The sequence below is a fragment of the Cicer arietinum genome, chromosome 6, assembly GCF_000331145.2.
Source record: "Cicer arietinum cultivar CDC Frontier isolate Library 1 chromosome 6, Cicar.CDCFrontier_v2.0, whole genome shotgun sequence".
NCBI lineage: Eukaryota > Viridiplantae > Streptophyta > Magnoliopsida > Fabales > Fabaceae > Cicer > Cicer arietinum.
The window spans coordinates 20,054,700-20,065,384 of record NC_021165.2 but is presented as its reverse complement, the minus strand read 5'-3'; the positions used below and the strand labels follow the sequence as shown (position 1 = coordinate 20,065,384).

General features: G+C 23.5%; 1 long non-coding RNA gene across 1 annotated transcript; it reads right to left on the bottom strand.

The window, feature by feature from the left end:
- Positions 1-1,715: 1,715 nt before the first annotated feature.
- Positions 1,716-2,341, bottom strand: LOC105852300 (uncharacterized). The gene is made up of 3 exons (XR_012163362.1): positions 2,328-2,341; positions 1,837-2,055; positions 1,716-1,764 (listed from the first exon to the last, which is right to left on the bottom strand). It is a non-coding gene; the product is annotated as an uncharacterized lncRNA (long non-coding RNA).
- Between the last annotated feature and the right edge of the window lie 8,344 nt (positions 2,342-10,685).

Sequence of the window (10,685 nt, the reverse complement as noted above, 5' to 3'; positions counted from 1 at the left end):
AAAAACTAAAAATGAAATCACTACAAGAAATTTTACGTTTAGTGACAGTGAAAAACTGTAGGTAAACGTATAAAAACCGTAGGGATATCTAAAATTACCTATATCGACGGAATCTTTTTTTGTGGTATATAATTTCCCAATACCTACAGATTTTCGCCGTGGCTATAGGGTATAGTGATAGAATTTTTTCCGTTGCAGTAAATATTTGATTTTACCTACAGATATTTCATTGTTGGTATATACTTTAGCTATAATTTATAAAAATTATACCTACGATTTTGATTCTGTTGCTATACATTTAAGTGACAACTTTTTTCTCTTGGTATAGGTTTTAAGAGTAATTAATTTATTATAAATATTAATTTTTTGTTATCAACAAAAGTTATATAATAATTTAAAATTTATTTTATAAAATTAACCACATATATATATCTAAGACTCAAAATAAAATAAAAGGTGTTCATCGTATATATTAAAAATTAACATAAAAGTCTTACAACGATAAAACAATACTTAAACAATGTTCACCATAGTGCACTGTAGTGAATTTTTACTTAGTAGTGGAAAACGTCTTACTAACATTTAAAATAGACATCTTGTGTCATACATAACAATCTCAAAAAACATTAAGAAATTGAATCCACTAAATTGTCAATATTACATCTTCAACAACAAATTAGCTTTTAATCTTCACATACAATCAATAAAATAACAAATGAATAAATACACGATTCTACATAAAAATATTACTAATAAAATAGAGAAAATGTTAATGATTTTAATTAAAATTAACTAATACTATCTACTTACCATTTTCATTATTTTCGTTGTTGTTTGGACTAAGTGAATTCACATGATTTTGAGCACTAGTAGCATCAGGAACCTATCACAAAAAATAAAAAAATATTACTCATGAAAAATACGATTATGGAACTTATAATATACATGTCTTGCAGCTTGTATTATATCATTAACATCTTCTCCAGAAAATCAATTTTGAATTAAAGTCATCACATTTGCTAACAAGTTTTCTATATTCTTAACTCTTTCGCGCAACTCTTCATTTTCAGATGCACAAACCTTCGATTTTTTAGAATGAGGAATCTTGCCCATACATCGCACACGTCCGTTTTTATCAGGTCCTTGTACTTGATAAAATATGTCATCCTTCAAAGACATAAAACCTTGTGTGTCTTGGGTTGATTGAGAAGTTTCAGCCTCATTACTGTTTTTTTTAGTTCTTCCTAAAAAATAAAATAAAAATTATTAATGCTTGAAAATACCAAATTGAAATTGACATTCAAAGCATGTAGTACTACAATAAGATCCAATTAAAAAACTTCAACACTGCATATAGGCTAACAAGTACAAAATCTCCTAAAAGGTCAAGTAAAAACCCAATACAATCATCATACATTTGAAAATAAAATTCAGCACTTTGTCAAACTTAATTTATACACATTTTATATATTGGTACCGTTTAATTATTATCAATCTTGCAGCCTTTTCATTGACAATTGTTCCATCTTTACGAGTGCGGGTATCAATGTAAATCTCTTTACGTCCAGGCAACACTCATTTGCCCTTTTTTATCTACAACCAAACAAATAAGTTAAATGCATTTCATTTTTAATTTAAATTAAAGCCATAAAAATAGAAATAGAAATAAACCTTCTCATCAATAAACTTTGGGAGACTTTTTGAACTCATACAACGAACATCTTCAAACTTAGCACGATTTTGCCTATTAATTTTACTTATTTTCTGCAATTGAAATAAAATATTAGTCTTAATAATAAACTCTTTAATATATTACTCATAATATATACGACTTACTTGTCCTTCATCAGAAAACCAATGATGAACCAAACCACGATATTGATTTGGGTCAACCCTATCATCTGGTACAAGAGATGCAACTTCTTCTTCTGTTTTAGTAGGGTCATATGCCATTGACTTTAGATCACCCTTCCATTGCCTCCATTTCTCATTCAGCTCAGATTTTAACATTTCTCTTGTTAAGTCATTTATTGGAGGAACAAACTCAAATTTACTCTATACAATAACAGATGTTAAAGAAACATGTTATATTAGTTAAATGTATTCTTACAGTTATCAACATGTTATGATGTTGTTTGAGTGTGCTAAACATCTATATTCTTAAACTATAAGTATGATTATAAATTGTTAATCCATCAAATATTCCTAACATCATCATTGTACATCAAACATGTTAGAGCACAAAAACAAAAAAACATGTTAATTGTACATCTCAATTCACTTCTTAAAAAAATATGTTATATTAGTTAAATGAATAATGATAATACCTCTATTAATTTCAGCATTTCTTCTTTGTAATCATTTGGCATGACTTTCCATGACTTGTAGTCGATAACAGCATATTGATACCTTCTAGCTACGCCACCAATGAAACGAGTTAGAGTTGTCCCTTTCTCGCCAATGGGTCGACCATATTTGTCCAAATTAACGATTATTAAATCACCATCTTCCATTTCCCATACATCTAACATTTTTGTGGGACCTCTAGCCCATTTAGGCTCTACTTCTACAAACAAAACAAAAGGACAATAAAACTATGTGTGCATATAAGTCATAATAAAAACAATATAAATAAAACTTCAAAACAAAGAATATATAATTAATACCTTTTTCAGTTTGTTCTTCTTCAACTTCTATATCAGAGGGAATTGAGTGAGATTCTACAGACTCATGTATGACACCTTTTGCATGACAAGGACTAGAACGAGTTTCTGCAACATTACTTCCTTCTACATTGGTTGAGTTTGTATTATTAGAAGTAGACTGAATTTATTCATTATCACTTGCTCGATGTCGAATATTTAACTTTCTTCTTCGAGCCATTGCTTCTCTAACACAAAAATATAAATGAGTAACTTGGACAAAGGCTTCACATTTATTTCAAGACTTGGACAAAGGCTTCTTCGAGCCATTGCTTCTCTAACTAGTATATATTAGTATTATGCTGCTTTTGTTTTCTCTTCAAAGGATTCACATTTTGTATTTGTACTCTAAAGTTTGCCTTGGACTTTAAGTGAGTAAAAGTTGATTTGTAGCATTTATTTCAAGACCAGATGGAATACCTTTTCCTTTTTCAATGAAGGTTATGTTCAAATCACCTTAAACCAGCACTTCAAATTCACAGAAAATATCAATTTAAACATTTTTTGTGCAATCTAATTATTTTACAATTTTCTCGAGCTTTCTAGTATGTACAAACAATATCTACCCTGACACAACCATGTTATTGTTGAAATCAAGTACATTGAAACTTCCATATTGTAGTCACATGTTCAGAAATTTCAAAGATTCAAAGCACAGAAATAACAAAACAGAAATTACAAAGAAATAATAAAACATAAATTACAAAACAAAATACAAAACAGAAATTACAAAGAACAACACAGAAATAACAAAACATAAATTCAAAGCAACACCGGTCACAGGTTCAGGTTGTGCAAAAATACATTAACAGTACAAAAATTCAATATTTACTGGTGATGTGAGAACGGTGGTCACAGTGACGACGAGAATGGTGGACGTGGTGCGAGAACGGTCACGGCAACAACGAGAACGGTGGATGTGGTGCGAGAATGGTTACGGCAACAACGAGAACAGTGGTCACAACTCGAGATTCAACGAACTCGAGAATGCAACAGATTGGGGCTCGGGGTTTATTGACAGGGATAAGGTGGTTGATCGACGATGAGAAGGAGAAGGAAACATAGTTGTAGATTGAGAGGTTAGGGATTTAGATTGGGGCTTGGATTGGGTGAAAGCGAAGAACAACTCAACTTGTTTTAGGTTTTATGTGTTTTTAGGAGAAAGGGTTTATTTGGTACTGATTTACATTTTGGCTCTGTTAATTTTTTTTGCCTCCGTTGAAAATATTAAGATTTTGGCTCCATTGAAATAGGGTGCATTAAAAAAATTAGGATTTTGCCTCCATTGAAATTATTTTGGCTTACATTGAGCAAAAGTTTGTACAAAATTATTTTCACAAATAATTAAGATTTTGGCTGCTTTACAAAAAAGTTTTGATGTCTATAGCCACATATTTAATTGTGTAACTATAACAATTAGTGACAAATTTATGTCACCGAAAGTATAAAATACCTATACCAACAATAAATAGTTTATCTGTGAGTATAGCTTATCTATACCTACAGTTTTTAATTTTGTTACTATAAGTTACTGTAGGTATATGTCTATTTTCTTGCAGTGAATGCAACTATGGTTGATATCTATGGGAGTCCGTAGTAGTTTCTCTCATAATATTTTTACTGCATGCAATGTGTTAAAATGGTGAAAAAAATGCTTTTGTATTTTAATGTTGAGTTACACTGATTACCACTTGGTCTGATATATGCTTACTATGTGCTGATCTAATTCAAATGCAAATGAGTGTATGCATGTGGACACATTTCTAGTGTACATTCAATAATTGGAGAATAATTGTAACTTTCCTTTTTTTAGTGTCTTTAATACATGATTCGGTTCCACTAATTTAATAAACAATTTCATATTTTTGCTTATATAAAGATCTAAGCAGCTAATGGAGTGATCATTATGGTACCATCATACTTGGCTGTTTAATGAACAAAATATGAGATACGAATTTTTAGGTGTTTAATGAACGAAATATGAGATATGATAAAATAAATTATTATATACGTTTGAATTTAGTGTTTCATAAATCAATAATAATGATAAGTTAATTTAGAATTCTATTATATTATATATTTTTTAATTGAAATTTCTATCTTAAATATGAGCTCACTTATAAACCATGTAATAAAAACAGTAATTTATTCAATTATTTTTATAAAATATATACTAAATTGTATTTGCGGTCCCTTAACTTAATTTCAGTTAACATTTTAGTCTTTTATATTTTTTTTGAGTTGGTCCTTTATTTTAATTTTAAGTGACAATTTGATATTTTATATTTTAAAATATGAACAATGTTTCCTTCTTTTTACAAAATTTCAAAAATTTCATCAAAAATTCAAATAAAATTCATTATCATCTTCAATAAAATACATATTTCATCAAATTCAACTTAAATCTTTAAATAAACTCATATTTTCATTCTTTATTTGATGTTGTTGGAGATGAAAATATGAGATTATTTGAATATTTGAGCTATGCATTAGATGAAATTTGCATTATATTGAAGATTATTATTAATTTTATGGGTTTTATTTTAAAATTTTGATGATGTTTTTTGAATTTTTGTAAAAAAAAGGATAATATTGTTGATATTTTAAAATATAAAATATCAAATTGTCACTTAAAATTAAAATAAAGGACCAAATCGAGAAATAAAAAAGAAAAATATTAAAACGTTAATTGAAATTAAGTTAAGTGACCACAGGGTGCTATTTAGCCTAAAATATAAAATTGAAATAAAATAAAAAATAAAAATTTCTAATCAAATATAAATATAAATATAAAAATAATTAATAGAATTTGATATTAAACATAAACTGAAATATTAATAATTAATTTAAAAAATATTCATGATTTTATCACAAAAGTAGTTTTGTCTTTTTTATATAATTTAGTAAATTAGTATTCCAAATTATAAAAATATAAAAATTAATTGAAATTAAAAAAATAAATATAATTTGTTTACAAGGGTGTTTTTGCTATTTACATATAATATATATCATACATTTATTTACATTCTAACAAATAAAATTGAATTATTTAGTTATTCGTGATTTTTTTTTAAAAAAATTGTTTGTTTAGTAGAATCAGCGGATGGTTTTAATTATAAAATTATTTAATTAATAATTTAATTTTTTAGTATTTTTTAATTTATAATAAATAAAATATAATAAGTTAATTTTAAAAAAACTAATATATAATTATTAACAATGATAATTTTATTGTTATATAATATATATTATACCATGTCACGATGAGATGTACTAAATTCATGATAAAATAAAACTTTGTTATTATGTTGATTATCATGTGTGTATCAAACACACAATATGATAATTTTTATCCGAACACCATCATATTATATCATTATCTAACTTTATATCATATCATCTTTCTATCTTATCCTACATATCATAACGACAATAAATGGAGATTCATTTGATGCGAGTTACAAATTAAGAGACAATAAATAACAATATATTTCATTAATAATATTAAAACCGTAATATTTGCTTTGTAATAAATCACCATTTTGGTGTATATATATGAGCTAAAATTAAGAATATATATATATATATATATATATATATATATATATATATATATTATAATACTATATCAATTGTTAAATATATAGTTTTTTTTTGTAAATAATTGTATGAGATATTTCAAAAATTTAAACTATTAAAAATTATATCATTGAAATTAAAAAATTAAATTATTTATTTTTTCATTTTAAATATTGTTGATCAAATTTATTATTTTAATCAATAAATTATTTTATTTTTGAATCAATTAAAGACATAAAATTACTACTAATCAGGATTGAATTGTTTGAATTCTAGCTAAGAAAGGTAACTACTTTTAGTGTCCGCCTCAAATAGAATTATCTCAATTAGAGGAAACTTATGAAAAACTAAAAATAAAATATCTAAGTACCAAAATGAATTGATCCAATCGGTAAAAGAGTTTAACCTCTTAAGCAAGTGATCAAGGAGTTTCAAACGGAAATCCGCTTTGTGTGTCCCACATATTTTATAATAAAAATTAATCACCATTAAATAGTAGTAAAAACTTTGTATCTATACCATGGTAAAAAAAAAATCATGTAACTTATTTTGTATTGTTATAATATTTACTTCATTATTTAGATGATTTTAGATAACTTGTTTATAATTTAATGTAAAATTTTTTATTTTAATAATTTTTTTTCCATTAAAGTAATGTATCTTGCATACAGAAATTCGACCCAAATTAATCACCATTAAACAATGTTGCAAACTTCATACCTATAACATGTTAACAAAAAAAAAGTTGTAATTAATTTTGTATTTTTTAATATTTACTTCATTAATTAGATATTTTTGGATAATATTTTTTTAAATTAATGTAAAATTTGAATTATTATTGTTTTCATAAAATTAATATTTCTTGATGCATTAATTTTTTTTAAAAAATTGATTTGCTTAATAGACTTATAATTTTTGAATTTGATTGGGTACATATTTTGATTGTGTAAATTTAATCTTAAAATTATTGCTATTATTATTATTATTATTATTATTATTATTATTATTATTATTATTAATATATTATATTGAGAGCATATTATAAAAAATGTACATGTTTTATTTTTTATTTTTTATTTAATTAAAAAATTATTATGTGTGTTATTAATATTTCAAATCCATTTATGTTATCAATATTAATTATTTTAATCTATTTTGTTTTATTCCTGGACAAATTTTTAATACACTAATATTATATTATCTTTCAATAAATTTTTATAAGCATTTATTTTTTGGAAAAAATATTATCATGATTTTTATTTTTATTATAGACATGCAATTATAATTTTTCTATTTAAATACTAATTCTAATTTATCATGATAATAAATTTTATATATAAAAAAAATTGTAACTCTTATATGTTTTTTTTTAATATTGAGTTATTGTATTTGTCATCATTTTGTTCTATTATTAAATTGGAATTATAAGAATTCCACCATTTAAGCTAAATTTATTTAATAGAAAAGTTACCATTTAAAAACTCATTTAATTCCTTATTATCTAAAAGTTGAAATTTTAGTCTACTGGTTTTGAGTTAGATTGTTGAAATTGATTTTAGGTAAAAAAAACATGAGAATGATATTGAAAATTGTAATCAATTTTTGTGTTTGTGTAATTGGGTGTTCAAATTTTAAATTCGAAATTTCACAATTTTTTTTTACTTATGTAAGGATTATTTTGATTTGATTATTATAATTAGAAAAATCATAATAATTATATAAAGGAAACTTTCCATTTAAATATTGTATCATTGTAATTAGGGAAGTCATCATACACATCAAAAATCATTTAAGTCCTGGTTTAATTGTTTTATTGTCTTTTTTATTTATTTCAATTCATAATATTTATATTTTAATTAGAGATTAATAATTTTTAAATATGTCTATATTTTTGCCACACCAACTCTATTTTTGTGAGAATATATATAACTCTATTTTTATGAGAATATATTTGAAGGAGTTTGATTTAGACTTTAATATATATATATATATATATATATATATGTTTTATAGATATTATTTAAAATAAGAATTATAAGTATACTGGTCGTAATTTAAATTTCACTTTAAAAAAATCCGATAATACTTTGTTTTGTGCAATACAAAAATTGATTTCTAAAAGATAGGTTGAAGTTAATAGTTGCTATATTGATTTCATGACTATAAAAATGTATTTCTAGTTTGATTGTTGTAAATATGGAAATGGTTTTTATTTTGAGAGTAATTATTGTATAGATAAGAACATTTGAACACACTCACAATAAAAAGAAAAAGAAAAAAAAAATAATGAATGTTTTTAAAATAATTTAACAATATATATTTTTGTTTGTGTCCAGATATTATTTTGATAAATATATATTAAGATGTATGTGTCCACATAACAATTATTTTCATTTTAAAAAGCATTTGAAAATGTCTTTAAAGTCTTCATTTTGATTTGACGTGTATATTTTTTTTTTTAACTTTTTACATTAATAAGGATAGTCATATATTTAGTTAGTCTCCGTATTTTTATTGAAATCTTTAATTGTATTCATCATATTATTATTAATAAAATATTATAACAATTTTAAATTAAAAAAATATATATGATTTCTAAAAAAAATTAGTATCCTAGTAATATGTAGTTCGCTGATAGATTAATAAATTTTGATTAAAAATTATTACGATTATGATTTTAATTTAAGTTCTTCTTAACGATTTTTCCTAACGATTTATCTTTATCTAAAATTTCAATAACTATTTGAGGTCAACCCAAAATTACCATGTTATGATAATATGATTACCAACACTAACGGCATAAGAAGGTAAAAAACAAAACAAAATTAAATTAGAAAATAAAAATAAGAAATTATTTCATAAGTTTACCATATTATCAAAATGTGATTACTAATATTGTTCGCATAAGGAAGAAAAAACAAAATAAAATGAAATTAAATTAAAAAATAAAAAGAAGAAATTATTTTATAACTTTATAATATAATAATATAAAATATTATATTATATATTTTGAAATTTTATATAATATTTACTCTAGATACAATTAATGGAAATTGGTATATTGAAAGAATTAAAATAAAAATGTCAATGAAGTGAAACAAATATAATTAGATTGTTTTTATAGATTTTTTGATCAATCCTAAAATATTCTCTACCTTACACTAGAGTATCATACTCTCGCTTTATATTTTTATAAGAATATATATCTAGTATGAACTTTGATGAATATCTTAATAGTGATATGGCAGCCAACTTGAAAAATTAGAGATATAAATCAAATATAAAAATAAGAAAAAAGATTAAAGTTTCAAAAAGAAAAAAAAAGATTAAAATTAATAAAAAAAGAAAAGATATTGTGTGGAAGAAAGAAAAGGTTTACTGAATGAATAAAAATTATAAAAGAAAAAAATGTACGAAAAAATTTATTAATTATTTGTCATTATATATACTAATACTTTTTTTTAAAATATGAATGTTAACTTTACTTATACAATTTTTTTTTTCTACAATCAAATGGTAATAAGTAATAATTTAATTTTATTTGGTGCAATTGAGGCAATTGAGTCGCACTTGACCGAAATAAATTAATTTTATTTATGTATTTTAATACGTATTAACAACATTCATTTTTAGAACATACAAATATTTATGTTGACCGAAAATATTCAAATTATAATTTGTATATTGAAAAGATGTTGAATATACTTAAAAAATATTTTTTTAATTAAAAAAAAAGCTCCTTTTATTTATTTATTACATTTGAAAACAAGAAAATTAATATAACAATAAATAATTAAATTACTAGATAAGTGTTGTGTTATGTGAAGTAAGACAATATTAACCTTACAAAGCTTCACAAATTTCTCGGTATTTTATTTTTCACTTTCTTAATAATTGTCTCAGCAAATGATCTGTGTCACTACCATTATTTTTGTTTGAGATTGAATCACTATAGATAGATCATGAGAATCCTTTCTCGTTGGGGTGGTTAATAAGGAATCAAAACGAAAGTAACCTGTTCCCTTTTTTACGCAAGTACTTCCTCAATTTTTAAATTTTAATTGTTTTAAAGTTAGACCTATGAAAATAATAAATTTAAATTAGTTTATTTTTTATTATTATTTATTAAGTAAAAAAATTATTTAATATATTTTTTTTTTAATTTTTAGAGATTATAAAATAAATATCATTAATTATATTTTAATTTTTTTAAAAGAATGAAATTTTAGAAGAAAAAGGAAAAAATTTAATGATAAAAAATCGAGAACGGACGTAGCTAATAATCAAACATTGAACTTGTCTCTTATTTCACTCACATGGAATTCAGCAGCAAAACCATCAGACATTGAACAAGTGTCATAGTTGCCTCCTACATAAATTTATGTTGATTGAATATTCTATCTA